The sequence below is a fragment of the Stegostoma tigrinum genome, chromosome 16, assembly GCF_030684315.1.
Source record: "Stegostoma tigrinum isolate sSteTig4 chromosome 16, sSteTig4.hap1, whole genome shotgun sequence".
NCBI classification, from domain to species: Eukaryota; Metazoa; Chordata; class Chondrichthyes; order Orectolobiformes; family Stegostomatidae; genus Stegostoma; species Stegostoma tigrinum.
The window spans coordinates 17,116,456-17,134,139 of NC_081369.1; the positions used below are offsets into that span (position 1 = coordinate 17,116,456).

At 38.3% G+C, this 17,684-nt stretch overlaps 1 protein-coding gene across 1 annotated transcript in view; it reads left to right on the top strand.

Moving 5' to 3' along the window:
• The window catches only part of plekhg4 (pleckstrin homology domain containing, family G (with RhoGef domain) member 4), a 194,879-nt gene that overhangs the window by 135,440 nt on the left and 41,755 nt on the right, over positions 1-17,684 (top strand). The window lies entirely within an intron of this gene.

Below are 17,684 nucleotides of genomic sequence, written 5' to 3' on the forward strand. Positions count from 1 at the left end.
TTGAAAAACCATCACAAGTTGAAAAACTCAGATGTTTTTCACATCGTTACAGTGTCACTGTTTTGTATTTTTTTTGATAGACTTCATTTGTTGGCAAAATATGGCTATATTGATCTTCCTAAACAATACCAAAATGCCACTAACCACATATGTAGTTTCAAGAGTTATCTTTTAACCAACTAACACTACCTTGGTTCATGGATGACAACTTGAAACACCCAGCTCCTTAGCATAGAGTTATTCCAGTTTCTTTTTAGCCAACCCAAGCAGTACCTCCAAGTACTCCATCTTTTCTGCTAGCTCTTCCTGAGAGTCATTTTCTTCTTTTCATAGCAATTCTTATGTTCCTTTTCATGCGTCTATCTGCTTTCTCTATTACTAGATCAACTTGAGGTTGGAAATGACTGTCCCTATTACTCATCTATCCAGTATATTTGTACACTTCTTAAGTATTCTCTAACATGAAAAATTAAGAAGCTTACACATTATCATAATATCCCAAAGAGTTTTATACATATTCATAACTTTAATGTAAAATTCCTACTTTCACATAGCAAATTGAAGCTGTCGGTTGAGCTGTTTGAGTGATTCTTGATGAGGTTGAAATATTGTCTGGATGTTTGCTCTTTTACAATTACTTTAGGACTTGTTGTATCCTTCTGGTCAACTTAGTTGGGCCCTAGTTTAATACCTCATCCAAAATCCAATGCTTGCAATGTGGTTGAACTACTTCAATCTAGGTTACTGGTGAAATCCAGAATAGGGTTCCGACCCACAGATGAGAATTTCATTCTGAACAAAGCTAACCCTCATAAAGGTACATTTTCCTTAGCTTACCATTCTCTTCATAATTTTATAAATCTGATTGTTTCCCAACCCAAATTAATTAATTTTCATTGTAGTAATCATAGGATGAAATTTCAAATTGACATTGACAAAGAACTGCTATTGTGGATCAGTTGCTTATTTTAGAAATGAACAATTCTATTGAAGTATGAATTTTAAACAGGAGAATGTAACTTCCTAGGTTGTTTATATTGTTTGCAGCATTAAAATTGCCAACATTTTAGATATTCAATGAGCAGGATTTTTCAGATGACAGGCTTTCTAGACATAGTTAGCAAAGAATGCATCCATGCCAACACAGCTGTCCCACAATACTGCCATTAGTGGAGTGGACAAAATTAGGACTGCGGACAGCTCCTGATTTTCAGTCCCTGTGTCTAGGAGCACGTTAAGTATTGATGATTTCACTGCAGAATGGAGAGGTGAGGCCTGTGGGTCTGTGGAGAGGAGTTTGTGTATGTTGATGAAGAAGTCGACAAAGGCAATAGACATACCCATGGATGGGGGAAACATTCCTTGGGGGTGGTTGATGCTCAATCTGGATAGGAGACGATTGAAAGAGACACCAATGGTTGCCCTCACCCCCAACCATTTTCCCCCTACCACTCATGAATATTTCCCCCTCAGCCTCAAAGTGAGCCATGGTGGAAAGTATTCCCTAACTGGTCATTCGTTGTCCACTTAAGGGTCTTAGTTGAGGCAAGGCTGTCCTAGGCTGCCCCAATCTCTGAATAAAATTACAAATTGGTCTGGGCAGGTGCGAGAGCAGTGTAAAGTACATCAAGATCTTTTTTCTGATTTTCCCCAATTGAGCCCAGTGTGTGACAGGGTTTCGGCAAGTTTGAAATACTACTCCACTTATCATAATCTTACATAGAATTGAGTATTTTTTAAAAAAGCATACTCCCAGTAGGCATTAAATTAAATGATAGCAATTAGATCTCTGTGACATTTCTGATTATAAATAATTTCCACAAAGGTACACGTGTTCCTCGTGGAAGCACCCCTTCTTAAAAGTTTGAACTGAAATCAGAGGTTTTCCTGTCATTTGCATGCTATGAGAATACTTCACAGCCTAACAAACATCCCTTAGCAACTGCCCTGATTGCATTAAAGCTAAATGGAGAAGAGTAACCATCTATATCTGTAACTATCCAAACCATTGTTATCACAACGTCTATGCAACAAGTGATGCCTTTTATGGCATAATACTGAAATTATGGCCACATTCATGTTAAATCTGCCTTCAGTTGTATTTTTCAGGCATTCTTTCTACTTTATATACGTACTTAATTGAAATGCATCAAGGATTTAGATAAAGCATTTATTCAACAATTGGTCTTGCCTTTTTCCCGTCATACTGATTATTTGGGATAATTCTATTAAATGGGTCTTTGATGAATGTCTTCTACTTTAACTATTTCCTCAAATTCTTAAAACAAGTAATACAATGAAACATTGTTATTTTCTAATGTTACAATGTACTGTTTAATCTCATCTAAAATAGATATGGACACTTGTCCTATTTAACAGTAAATTAATTTTGAACACTAGAATGATTTTTTTGATTAAGAGATTTGCGTGGTAATTAGTAATTACAACTCATTCAGCACAGAACAGATTGATTGTGCTATCATGAATAAAGTCTTGAAACTTGGGATTCAGTCATATCATTGATCATTTTAAGGCAGTAGTTCAGCATTGTTATACTTAAATTCATTCGGTATGTTTATTGCATTCTCAGCTACACTTCTGAATAAGGCAAGATTTCCTCATTGTTCTACTTTTATATTTAATGTTTAATTTAATTGGCACTTCCATCAAAATACTTCATCGATAGGACATTGTCAGTAAAAGTTTTTGGAAAGTGTCTTAAGTTGCACATTGCATGTTCTCTGCAAATAGAGAAGCTAAGGAGAACTTTGCTTTTTGTGTGAGCTGTTGGGGAAGGCACGTGAATTTGTAAACATCGGTGCAGTCCATGTACGGAAGCTTCTTGCTCAAAACTGGAAATCAAAGCACTTTTCTTGGTACATATTTCAGCAGGAATAATGCTTCTTAGTATATTTGCAATGTTGTTTAAAGGTTTGTTTAACATTTATGTCATTGAGATCATAATATTTGACCTAGGAAAAGAACAACCCATTGCTAAATTCTCAGTAAGGCAGTGTGGGATAATTCAATTCAGCATATGACCAGTTTCTATGATCTCTCTCTAAAATGTGCCTAGCAACCGATTTGAGTAACATAGTGGTAAATTACTACCATGGTTTTTGTCTTTACATAAACCTGCTTGAAACAGGAATGTTAGGTTAAATATTTTGACCTTTAGGAGAGATTAAGTTATTCATTGTCTTTAAAGGAATAAAATGTTGACTAGTTCTGATTGTTACATGTGCCTGTTTCTGAGTCCATTCGTGGAATTGCCTCATGATATATATTATATTAATCTTAAACATGACTGAATTAGTGATGGTAGAATAGAAATTGTTTTGCCCATTCAGTGCAAAAGCATGCCACTCTATACCATGCTCTAAAATTGGGTTGACTATATTTGTTAAGCCATTAACAAGCATAGTATTAATTTTTGTAAGTTGGTTCTCTTTCCTAAGACTGTATCTTGAATACAGCTAAAGCATTCAGGGTAGTGCTGTTTGTTGGTTGTTACAGTTCTGTGTATAAATAGTTTTGCCACATTTTAGCCAGCCCATAGTGTAAGCACTCAAAATAAAACAGACCATGTTTCAGCACTAAATTGCCAATGTTGCTCAGGGAGCTTACAAAAATGGCTGGAGCGACCAAAAGGGAAAATAGTGCTCTTGTGAGATTAGGATAAAGGCACACTGTCGGAGAGAAAAGTGAGCTTTGTTCTTTAAGTGGTTGTACTGAAACTGAGTTGGCAGAGCAGATGCTTCAACTAGGTGCCCTGACTGGAAAATTGTATCAATTATTGTCACTGCACCTCGATAAGGAGAAAACAGCCCACTTTGGATGTAATACATTATGATTGCACCATGTACATTAACTTTACCGCAGATTATTATTTTCATCTTTGCAGTATGCACTGGCAGATTTGTTGCTGTTTGTTTTAATTATCCATTCCAGTGCCGACACTGTCCTAATTATAAATCCTGATAGTTTAATTGTGTTTGTGATAGCCTCTGCCACTGACCATAGAACTTTCAAAACTCTTGAACCATTAAACGTGGGTTTTGCTCCAACACATTAGGCTTTAGTTTAAGCTAGCATGCTATGTAAGTGCTTGATGTTAGCCTTATTATGTTCATTACAGTACATTTATCCACATTAAAAACCAGAGGCAGTTGCATTCCCTCCTGCAGCTGGATCAGACTGTAATTATTTTCCAAAAGGATCTGACAGCAGCATATATCTTGATGCTATCCATGAACAGGTGCCCAATAGCCAAATAGGTTTTCACCAAAGTCATTTTGAAGAGTCATGACCAGAACACTAATCTTTGTGCGATCGCACTTGGCCCAAGTCTTCATGTGACATTGCTACCAATAATAATGGATCTTTTATCAAAGAATGCAGGGGGAATCACCAACCCCCAGTTTCATGGGGGCACCCCTTTCATTGGCTGTCAAACTTTTCCCCATGTCAGTCAGGACCACATACAGAGGCAGGACTGATCAACAGTGGATTTCACACAGACCATGGCAACCGTTAGTGTAGATGATATTAAAGGGCTGTAGCTTCAGTTTAGAAGATGGTAGTTTGTAAACAATTTGGAATGTCTCAGGGGAACCAGAGGCTTGGAAACCTCTGAAGGTGGACCTGTAGATTCTCCTGGAAGCTGTAAAAGAGAAGGAAGGTTCTGTTTGCAATGTGACAGGAACAGGCCACCCACCCAAGCTAAGTCGATATAACTGACACAGGGAAGAATTGAACCCAGCATGATCTGATGCACTCTGGCAAGATGTGTGCAACCCTAATCCTGAGGACCAATCTCTAGATACTCATCTTGCAACATACACCTTAGCAGATGCTTCAGGAATAATGGCTCTGAACATGAGGAAATACATGGCAAAGTACTTGATGCTCCTCAGAATGGTTCAGAGCTATGCTGTTGCTGAGAACTTGCTGGCTTTGCAATACGCAGTTTCGAACAAATGGGAGCAGCTGGCAATAGAAGACAGCATTTCTTTTCCTTGCAGGAGGCGTAAGCACATACTGCACAGGAGAGCGCTCAGACTGGTGAACGAGTTATCTTTGCATGGCCAGAGCCAGGGAGGAGGTAACATTGAAAATGGACAAAGCAATGGACATGGACCATGAGGAAATTAGCGAGATGAAATGAGCATTTGTGATTTTTTTTTTAAAAATTCATTCGTGGGATGTAGATTCCAGACTTCTTTTTTCTGATCCATAGTTGCCCTTGAGAACATGTTAGTGAGCTGTTTCTTGAACCACTACAGCTCAAATATTTTAGGTTGACCTGCAATACTATTAGCAAGTGTGTTCCAGGATTTTGACCCAGTGATACTGGAAGAATTTCGATGTATTTCCATGTCAGGATGGTGAATCAGTAGGTGTCGATGTTTCCTTGTATTTGCTGCCCTGGTTCTTTTGACATACAATTGTAGTAGGTTTGGAAGCCCTAAGGAGCCATGGTGAGTTTCTGCAGAGGGCAAAGGCTCCTTTTCCATTTCAAAATGCCATTTTTGCTGGTTGATCCTTTGCAGAGGCCATGGCTACCGTGGCTTTTCTATCTCATTTTGCCACTCTTCTACATTCCTGATGCCCAGTACTCTGCCCTTTGTGTGGTCTCTTAACCCCGCAGGATTCAATACCCAAGAGTCTGTCCACCATTGCCATCAACTGCTTTTCTTGTATGGTGATTTAATAAGGTTGGCCAGTTGAACTTCTTAAAATATGAGTTCCCTGATTGGGGCTTGTAATCGCGCTGACAAATAAAAAGGGTGAACATCAGAGATACTGACACTCAGGTGCCAGACTGTGTAAGGGGTAGTACTACAGTCCCCGACTGTTCACATGCAAATAAAGGGTGACTTGGTGATGGGATACCGACCTCAGTGGAGTTATTTCAGTGACAATGAAAGTAAAGCACAGTCCTGAAGAAACTCACTTGCAGCAGTCGTCTTTGAGTTTGGGCAAGCACTTCTTACATCATGCCTTTATTTGGGAAGCTTAACTCGTTTGACCTTGCTGTTGAGGACTGGGACCAGTATGTGGAAAGAATGCATTTTTCTGGGCAAATGACATTGTGGCAGCCAAAAAACAACAAGTAATTCTCTTGACAGTCTCTGGACCTGCAGCTTTCTTTGTCATTAGGGGCCTTATTTTCCCTCAGGCACTCTATACTAAAACCTTTCAAGAAGTGACTGACATTAGGAATATTACATTTCCCAGCATCCTCTAATTCTGAGATATAAAAGTATGACTTTTACTCACCAATTTGAGAACTATGGGAATCCTTATTGGGATTTTTGTCTAAATTAAGTCTGGTCTTCCCAAACCTGGAGGGAGTGTGTAATAACTTTAGGAACTCCAATCCAGACACAAGATGCCACCAAGCGGCAGACAGTTTGACACATGGACAAAGGATCGTGGAAATGTCCCCGCATGGGTAAGAGACATGGTCAACGCGAGGTCAGGAACAGTGATGTATAAAGTTCAGGCAGAGACGACTGTCTTGAATAAGCATGTCAATCAAATGAAAGCAGTAAATTCTCAAATGATGTGGGAGCAAACAGTGCCCTGCCAGTCAAAACTATCAGAACCCGTGGATTCACCCTCTCAATAAATGTCATCAAGTCCTCTGAATCAGAGATGGACATAAAGGAAGTAGCCTCTCTGGAGCCTTTGTCACCGGAAGAAGCATGTGCAACTCTACTGAGTGCACTTGGCACAAGAAACTAACTCCCATGCGTTACACAATCCACATGCCAGACGTTGAGTCAGAAGAACTTGACATAGTGCTGAAACACCCTGGGAGTCTGTCCAAGAAAAAGAATCACCCTATGCCCATGGACTCCAAGGGGAAGGATGTTGTGATTGTAACAAGGTCAGCCAGCTGGACCTCAGAATATCAGCTTACTGATTGGGGCTATTAATCTGGCCCAATCAAGGAGCCGTGGCTGACTTATGAAAGAGCTAAGTATCAGGGATGCTGACATTCTGGTGCCTGACTCTGTATGAGGCAGTACTACAGTCGATGACTGTTCATGCCTAAATAAAAGTTGACTTCGCGATGAGATATTGACCACAGTGGAGTTATTTCAGTTGTGCTGTGGTGGTCCTTTTTTAATAGTGATTGATAGACCCTTCCTCTTAAATGCCTTTAATGCCAGGATGCTGAAAATATCCTACACTTCCTATTCTCCTCACTATCTTTACTAATCCAGTAGCATCTGTTTTCTCAATGGTCAAATCCCACTTTGTGTCATTTCACTTTGTTATCATGTCCAGGTAATTCTCTGGGACAACAATGACCAGCTCCCCAATGTGTGTTCACCTCCATTCAAGCTGGACTGCCCAAATAATGCATTCAACCCACGCATCCTCCTGAAAATCAGTGTGTGCTCCTTAATGAGCTCTTTAATGTTAATTCTTCATCTTAATGGATCAGGCAAGATCACCACCAATCTACATAACAGCTAGTGTGAGTGTAATTGTCCTGATTCTACTCCAAAATGCAAAGTTTCAAGTAACTGTTTCGTAATGCCCTGCTATCAATATCTGTGTGAATATCTTCACTTATAATATCCAATATTCACATCATATGGCCAAAAATGTACAAGTGGCCAACAGTGAAGTCCACCTGTGATTATTCACCACATAGATGAGGAACTGACAGACATGAAACTATACTCTATCAATGTAAATGTGTATTTAAGAAGGGTCAAGCTGCCAATGTGTACAAAAGGGGAAGGGAAGAAGAATTGATCAGGGGAGCAGATGTAAGATCTGAAAGGTCAAATGTGATCAGAAAAGAAATAAAATTTTAAAACGATCTTTCTGTATTTTGTAAATTGATTACTCTCAGCTGTTTGGTGCAACTTTTTAAAGTCACTCTGTCCACATAATACTGAATTTATTCCATTTCACCTGCAAAAGCAATTCTGTGCTGTTTAACTTCTTTTTAAATTCATGGAGTGTGGACATTTATTGCCTGTCCTTAATTGCCTTTGAGAAGGTGATGATGAGCTACCATCCTGAGCATGGGTATAGTAACACTGCTTTCTGAAAGGGCTGATCTGGGGGTGCCAGTGTTTGAATGGGACGGTCAAAATCAGATGTCACACGACACCAGGTTATAGTCCAACAGGTTTATTTGAAATCGCTGGACCCAAAATGTTAACTGTGATTTCTCTCCTCAGGTGCTACCAGATCTGCATTTTTAAAGCAATCTCTGTTTTTATTTCTGAATTTCACAATTCTCATTTATTTCAGATGTATTTAAATTTACATCAATGAGCTATGTTCTTCTAAATTGTATCTATTTTATATACTCACCACTCATCATCACAGATAATAGGTTTGGATAATATTTGGCCACAAAAGGAATTCACGTGATTTTGATATCTTGGCATATTTTCTCACACTAACGAGTTTAGGGGAGTTTTTAACTAAGATATATGAATTCTAAAATTATGGTTGTAACAGTAATGGAGCTTTTGATGCATTTTTACACAGCTGCCTAAGTATCAACACAGATCTAAAAAAACTATTATAATGAATGCTGACTGCTTAAACCATAATCAACTCACCAGATTGCAACCAGAATCCTCGAATGATTAATATCTGCAACAAGGTTGCTAGTTAGAAGGAGTAGATTGATTTTTCAGACTTTTAAACTATCTCCTTAATTTCCTTTTTTAAATTAGCTAAATATGGAAGCTTTGACTCCACTGAATGCTCCCAGTTTATTTCCAGTGCCATGCTTTTATTTCGTGCTACTCTGTTCACTAATTTTTTTAGTGTGGGGATAGAAGTCCCTTCCCCCCCACCCCCTTCAGTCCTTTTCATTTAGTTACTGAGGAAGTCCATCTGGTATTTAGCCTCGCATTTGTCAGTGAATACTGACGCGTTCATAGGGACTTAAGTTAGCACATTTGCAGGGTACCACAGACTCATTCTGATAGCATACAATGTTGCAGAAACAATCTCACAGAAACCAGATCTGTAACCAGTCTATAAACATCTGCAGGTAAGAGCACATTTATGTTTCCCAGAAGCCTTTTGCAACAGAATCATTGTTGTATCGGGCACTATTGACGTTAGATTGTGTATCATTTTGAAAGAAACTACAGTTGTAAAATGTATCAAGATTACTCTTCTGTTATTGGTATTTTGTAAAACCATTGACCACTATTGTACAATCCATAGTTTTTGACTACATTTTGTGAATAGTTTGTATTTTTTTAAATGCACACTACTTTGTTTTGGAAATGACCAGTGAGTGAAGAACCAGCACTAGATTAGTAATGCACGTAGTCTATATCTCAGATATGCTTCCACAATGACTTTTTTTAAAGGGACTTAGAGGTGAGACTTTTTAAATTCAAAGTTGTGTTATAAATCTCTGTTCACTTTGCAAATTACATCTGACAATGAATGGTAAGTTTTCTTCTTAATGAATTGAAGTGTTGATAAGAAGAGCCAGTAACTTTTGTGTCTGTCTCTACTTCTTGGTGCTATGAACCTCAAACAGACTTCAAATTCAAACTGTGGTGTATTGTCATGTGGCTGAATACTTGTCTGTGAGGCCCCTGCTTGGGCTGGTTGAGCATCTCAGCAGTTGGTCATTTGAAAAATGAGAAAGATCCAGAATTAAAAGTTGATTTAGGATAAGTGTGTAATGCTAACAAATACCTATTGTGCGCTGAATAGTTTAGTTGGAGGTATTGTTTGGCTTCCTATTCCAAAATACTTTTACTAATAACTTAGATTTTGTAGTTTATGATGCACATCCCAAGCTGTTTGTGTTTTGCAAAATGATAAATGTCTTACTTTTCAGCATCTCCAAATGCTAACTTATTTTTGAAATTGAGAAGTATGGCGCTCTTTAATAGTCTTGTGAACTAAATTCTGGAAAATAGCATGTGACTTTATTGTTTTATTCTACAAAGAGTGAAAATTTGATTAAACTATATGCCCCATAAAATGTTTAATGTTAATACACCCAATAAGATGGTGACAATCCAGTATTTTATATTAGGTTACAAATGCCCTTCAGACATGACGTAATCCCAGTTTAGGGCTGAGAAGCTTTAGCATGTTACTTATGTATGTAACCTGGGAGCTGTGATCATTGTTCCAGAAGAATCTGATGATGTCAGAGACTCATTTTATTATGATGCTAAGTTCGGCTGGGGTGAAATTAGGGAGTGGGGGTGGGGGACGGAGTTACCCTTTACTTTCTTTGTCATGCTTGGTTCCATTCTAATCATTTAAATGTCACTAATCATGCTGTCTGGCTGAACCATGAGTCCACAGCACTGCCAGGTCACCAGCCTTTTAAAGTTTCTCATGACAGGCACCGCTCCTGTCCAATCTTTGGTGTAGACAAATTCATTTTCATTTTAAACCCATCTAATGCTTGAATGCACTTGAAATCATTTTCATAAATAATGGTAAATTTATTTGTGGAAGAATCCACCCTGTCATATTTTCTTTTGCTAATCGTTGAAACACCCAGAATGCTGCTCAGAAATTTAGAGGTTTAATGATTTATAGCCTATTAATTACTTTTATTTGAAGATTTTTTGCCATAATTCATTTCCGGTAATCTTTGTTAACCTTGTTGTGTTCCTCTCCTGTGCAACCTGCCAAGCAAATCAGTCAGTGCTTTGCAGATTTATATTGATGACCTACTTATAAAAGAGATAGAAATGGGCCAGGCCTTCAGTTCCTATTTCAAGCAGGTGAATAAGCAAGATTCAGAACTTTGTCTTATGAAAATTGCACAGAAAGAACCTGTAACTACCTGTAATGTAGTGCCTAACATGCTGCACTGTCACCTCATTTGAGTTTGCATAGTACAGCAATTTATTCTAAGTTATTCTGTTTCGTGATTAATTTCCAAGGAACAGAAGCTCAAGATCATCATTTAATTAGCACACATACTGCCACCGTATCATGTCTATTTTCCCATAATTGCATTCATCATATTTGATTTATACTGTGTTTAGGTATTACCTCACATCAGCTACATAATTTTGATTTATGCCCAACTAAATCAACAGTTAAATATTTTGTTATCACAAAAAAACATTGTATTTAATTCTTGTTCAAATTCTTTTGATAAATCAATCATAAAGTTTGGAGATTTTGCACAAAATAAAAATGAAATTATACATTCAATTGCAATGTAAGGTTTCAAATAATGAAAAATGAATTTATCAGATTAAGCATCGTTCAAAAATGTGAACATGACGTATTATTGATAGATTATAAGTTCAATCACCAGATCACTAAATTGAATCAGTATGGTTCTCTGTACAGCTGTAATTTCACACTTCTACTTTAATGGTATCATACAACCAATTTCAAATATGCCAAAATACAATGAAAGTTTGGAGATGTATTGAAACAGGCACAATTTTAAACCTTAAACATGCACTCTTGAATGTATACGTATTTTTTCATGTTTTCAGGATGTCTTGAAGCTCTTCACAGCTGATAGGTTGCCTTTAAAGCGCAGTTACTGTTGCTATGGGAGGAAATATGTCAGCTAGTTTGCAGAATTGACCCCACAATGGCAGAATTATAAATGGTCAGTTGATCTCTTTAATTTTGTTGGTTGAGGGATAAATGCTAACCCAGACATGGGTTAGAAAACCCTCAGTGCTGCTTCTGATAATGCTATGGAACTTTTCGCAACTAGCTGAATAGGGTGATAAGATCTTAGTGTCTCATCTGAAGGATGGTACTTCTGACAATGCAGCACTCCCTCAAGCAACATTACAGTATCGATCTAAATTACGTGCTCATAATTGGGTTGACGCTTGAAATCATCACCCAAAGAATGAGAAGCAAGAGTGCCATACTTTTCATCAAGTTACAGGTTCAAAATGAATAGTGCATCCAAATTTTGCAAATAATTACGAAGACCACAAATGCTATTTTGTGAAGTCACTAAATAAAGCAAGATTGAGTTGCAAACTGCAAAACGAACACCCACTTAACTTTCCGTGCTGGAAACAGAATGGTTAATGCAGGACGAGTTTAAAGGATAAATTAAAATTGTTCTTCTTTCTCTACACGTTGATAGGAGTATTTCTCTTGAGATACTGACACTTCACTCATTTTGCTGTGTTAAATTTTACTTTGTTCACTTTTATGAAACTTGGTTTTTCTGAGTTTGGACAGACTAAATAACCACACATAAGAGCAGGAAGAGGTTCTAAAATTTGGCTTTGACTAAAGATTTGGTGTAATTGTTTGGGCACACACTTAGTACTTCAAATTGGAGAGCAACATACATAAATATAGTGAATTGGATCTGGTTCTTAACAGCTGCTGAATTCATGAGTTTCTCTTTGCATTCCTAACATGATTATTAAAGTGTGATCAAATTCTTTATAGCTCATGAATGAAAGATGCAACGTGTGCCTAAAGGGGAAAGCCTACATCTGTCACATCTGGAAAAGTCAGAGCTCCTATATCACATACTTTTCTGAAGTTAATTCTTATCTTTTACTAAAAAAAAACAAAGTAGCTATTTAGATTTGATTTGGAAATGAATTAAAGCAAAAATGCTGAATGTGTCAAATATGTTTCAGGATGAATTTCAGCTCTGTGTAGTTCCTGTGATGCATGATTTAAAATAAGCAGCGCAAAATAGTTATATTTAAACATACATAGAGTCAAACTCGGTTCGCTTGTAGCTTATTGTGCAAAACATTAGTTTGTTGTTTCATAGATTCTTACATCTTGGAAGATGCCCCCAGCCCCATTCTGACATTTTTGAACACATTTTTGGTTACTCATTCTGCATTTTCCTTTTTTGGCTGATCATCGGTCTTCCCATTCATTGAGGCTATTTAATGAGATCATGGCAGTTACAGTATATAAGCAGGTCTTAGTGCATCTTATTTTTGACGATCTGATTCACCTGCAGTTAGGTGGCTGGCCAGGAAATCTTTAAAACAATAATAATGTAACTCAGAGTTTCAGTAAGAGATGGGCTGCAATTTTGTTAGAAAGCAGTGTTATTCCTGATTGAGAACTTGGTCAAAATTTTTGGTAATTTTTTTTTCTTATTGAGTTAACGGTTGTCAGAAGTGTGGAGTAATGTGTTTTGGGTAAGTAATTATTACCTATATTCGTTCATTTATGTTTACATGTTAGCTATGTTCTTACAAGACGTTTTGCTCCTCTCATAATTTCAGGCTAGCTGCAAAAAGGTATACTATCTGGGACTTCTGTCTATAAGTAAGTGGCATAAGAAAATTACAGAAGATATATAATGGCATAGCTATTTTAGCCATTGGATTAGGTGTAGTGGCAGAGACGATAGAAACTGCCGATGCTGGAGAATCTGAGGTAACTTACTTCAGTTGTTGGTAAAGTGTTGGAAAAGGTTATAAGAGATAGGATTTATAATCATCTAGAAAAGAATAATTTGATTAGGGATAGTCAGCACGGATTTGTGGAGGGTAGGTCGTGCCTCACAAACCTTATTGAGTTCTTTGAGAAGGTGACCAAACAGGTAGATGAGAGTAAACCGGTTGATGTGGTGCATATGGATTTCAGCAAGGCATTTGATAAGGTTCCCCACAGTAGGCTATTGCACAAAATGCGGAGGAATGGGATTTTGGGAGATATAGCAGTTTGGTTCAGAAATTGGCTTGCTGAAAGAAGACTGAGGGTGGTGGTCGATGGTAAATGTTCATCCTGGAGTCCAGTTACTATTGGTGTACCGCAAGGGTTAGTGTTGGGTCCACTACTGTTTGTCATTTTTATAAACGACCTGGATGAGGGCGTAGAAGGATGGGTTAGTAAATTTGCAGATGACACTAAGGTCGGTGGAGTTGTGGATAGTGATGAAGGATGTTGTAGGTTACAGAGAGACATAGATATGCTGCAGAGCTGGGCTGAGAGGTAGCAAATGGAGTTTAATGCGGACAAGTGTGAGGTGATGCACTTTGGTAGGAGTAACCAGAATGCAAAGTACTGGGCTAATGGTAAGATGCTTGGTACTGTAGATGAGCAGAGAGATCTCGGTGTCCATGTACACAGATCCTTGAAAGTTGCCACCCATGTTGACAGGGCTGTTAAGAAGGCACACAGTGTCTTAACTTTTATTAATAGAGGGATCGAGCTCTGGAACCAAGAGGTTATGCTGCAGCTGTACAAAACTCTGGTGCGGCCGCACTTGGAGTATTGCGTACAGTTCTGGTCACCGCATTATAAGAAGGATGTGGAAGGTTTGGAAAGGGTGCAGAGGAGATTTACTAGGATGTTGCCTGGTATGGAGGGAAGGTCTTACGAGGAAAGTCTGAGGGACTTGAGGCTTTTTCATTAGAGAGAAGACGGTTGAGAGGTGACAGATAAGGTGAGACATATAAAATAATCAGAGGGTTAGATAGGGTGGATAGGGAGATCCTTTTTCCTAGGATGGTGACGGCGAGCACGAGGGGGCATAGCTTTAAATTGAGGGGTGAAAGACATCGGACAGATGTCAGAGGTAGTTTCTTTACTCAGAGAGTAGTAAGGGAATGAAACGCTTTGCCTGCAACGGTAGTAGATTCGCCAACTTTAAGTACATTTAAGTCGTCATTGGATAAGCATATGGATATACATGCAATAGTGTAGGTTAGATGGGCTTCAGATCGGTATGACAGGTCGGCACAACGTCGAGGGCCGAAGGGCCTGTACTGTGCTGTAATGATACTATAACACGGTGTCGAGCTGGATGAACTCAGTAGGCCAAGCAGCATCAGAGGAGCAGGAAAGCTGACGTTTTGGATTGAGAGACTTCTTCAGAAATGACCCGAAACGTCAGCTTTCCTGTTGTGATGCTGCTTGGGCTGCTGTGTTCATGCAGCTGTACACCGGATTAGGTATAGTAATGATTTTAATACTTATTTTTGGTTAATATTTAGATGGTGTGTAGCCTAGAGATTACCACCACATCAGAGGGTCTCTGAATTACCATATCACCTAAATATTAACCAAAAAAAAGTAGCATTAAAATCACAACTGTACTTAATCCAACAGCTAAAATAGCTATGCCACTATATATCTCCTGTAATTTTTTTATCGCATTTGCTTATTGACGGGAGTTCACATCTCACTATATCAGCTGGACGAAATTAATTTTGTGATCAAGTCTGCATTATAAAGATCACCTTAGAAAGGTAACCACAAAACTATCAACAATTGTTTTAAAAATCTATCTGATGTCTTTCAGGGAAAGAAACCTGCCATCCTTAGCAGGTCTGGCCAAATATGACTCCACGCCCCAGAAATGTGATTGACTCTTAATTGCTCTCTGTGGCTTGCTAGGCCATTTTAGAGTTCAAAGGTAGTTAGGGATGGACAACACATCCTCACCATCAAAGCCCACATCCCGACAATGAATAAAAAAAGTTTTGTAAGGCACACTAATCTTGCTGACAGCCATTATTTGCGCAGAATCTTATAGCAAGATAATCGTAGGGTGGATGTAGAAAACACTTGCACTTGTGGATAAGTTGAGGAAAAGTATTATAAATATACCACAGATAGCCATGAAATTCTGAAATAAAATACTTCGGAGCATTTTCTTTACACAGAAGGTAGGTTTGGAAAGGTTAGAGATTTGGGAAGGACACAACCTTGCATGAATTTAAGTAGGACAAGAATTTTGCGTTTCAGATCGTAGGGGACTGGAACATGTGCTATATGGAGTACCTAAATAAGAAATATTGATGCAATTATGTGGAGTCTTGCCATTAACCCAAAGGGAAAAAGAAATGGGTTGTGAGGGCTGGGTGGGAAAAGATAATTGAAGTCAGAGGATAACGTTTGTGGAAAAATGCAGACACAGGCTAGTTGAAGTATAGGCCTGTTTTGATGCTGCATAAATAATTGTTTATATAAGCTTTGAGTTCCTATTTGAATTACATGACTAACCAATTTAAGCTCTTCTGTTCTTCATCCCACTTCGATTAGATTAGATTCCCTACAGTGTGGAAACAGGCCCTTCGGCCCAACAAGTCCACACCGTCCCCTGAAGCATCCCACCCAGACCCATCCCCCTATAACCCACACACCCCTGAACACTATGGGCAATTTAGCATGGTCGATCCACCTAGCCTGCACATCTTTGGACTGTGGGAGGAAACCGGACCACCCAGAGGAAACCCACGCAGACACGGGGAGAATGTGCAAACTCCACACAGACAGTCGCCCGAGGCTGGAATCGAACCCAGGTCCCTGGTGCTGTGAGGCTGCAGTGCTAACCACTGAGCCACTGTGCCGCCCCTAAATTATTTTATTTTTCTACCTTGCACCATCCCTGAGTTAAGGTTTGCCTTTACCCAGGCCAGTTCTTGTAGCATACTTGACCCAACTACTGCAAAACTCATAGTCTTGAGTTCAGTTTTCTTTCTATCTGTAAGAAGTCAGTCTGTATTCCAGAAATGGCTGTATTATAGAATTGTCTCTTTAAGTCCAAGTAAAATTGATGTGGGGCAGTTTGTTGTAAACAGGTGATTCAATTAAAATAACTGATCTATTTGTAACACTTACTCATTTTTCCATGTATTTGATTTATTCCATCACCATGTTCAGCACATGATGCTCTCATTCCCATTTATCACTATGTTTTTATATAGGGTAAAGGACAGTAAGTAAATGGTAATGCTGTGGGAATAAGCTAGCTTAACTTTGACTAGTGAAGAGAAATCAACAGAGAGAAGAAGGCAGTAAACATAATCACATCTTAAGAGGGTTTCTCAACGGAAAGGAAAATTGTCGCTTTTTTGCTTTAAATATTTGTAGGCAAGATAATTCTTAAACTTTGAAGTAGCATATATTAATCATTTGTTTTGTTTTTTGTTTCAGAACTGTAATAGCATAATTATTCCCACACAGTCTTTACAGTGTGGTTTGTCAGCATCAATTTATGAAGGAAGCCAGGCAGCATTTACACTGTGATCTAAGGTCCTTTAAGAGCGAGATAGAAATTTCCAAAACTTGAATTGTGACAACCTTTATAGCCAGCAATGAGAGATGGCATTCATAATTTCATGGGCAAACTGGGTTCTGACACGGTTCAAATTTTCTTAAACTCTATTGAGAGTACACCTTTTTAATCTCTCTTGTAAGATATGTATAATGTTGACTTGACGGGGGGAGGGGTGGGAAGGTTCTTCATTAAGTGTTGCCAAAATAAGTTAAATCATTGGAAAACTTAACCTTCGGAGATTAGCTAGTGATGTGCTTTATGCAAAACAGGACCAATATTTGTTTATTGAACTATGCTGGTTTCTTGGCAGCCAGCCTATAATATTGTGTCTATATAATCTTTTATACAGCTTATGTCATTACTGCATTTGAGAAAAGATTCTTAAATTAAGCACGTTTGTTTGGTATTGTTGCACTATGTAATTTTGATATGATGAATGGTTCTTTTGTAGGCAATTGAATTACTTTGGCAACTCAGCAAAGCTACTGTAAAACAGCTGGTATGTCACAGTTGGTTCCCATCTGTTGTTAGACACAGTCATGTTTGAGTTTCAGGGAACCAAAATCTCATATACCATTTCCTTGAGAATTTTCCACCAGAGAAGAAAAGCATTGTCACATTTGCTGAAAACATGTTGTTGTGAGTTGTTAGTGTAATAAATTTGTGTGGTTCC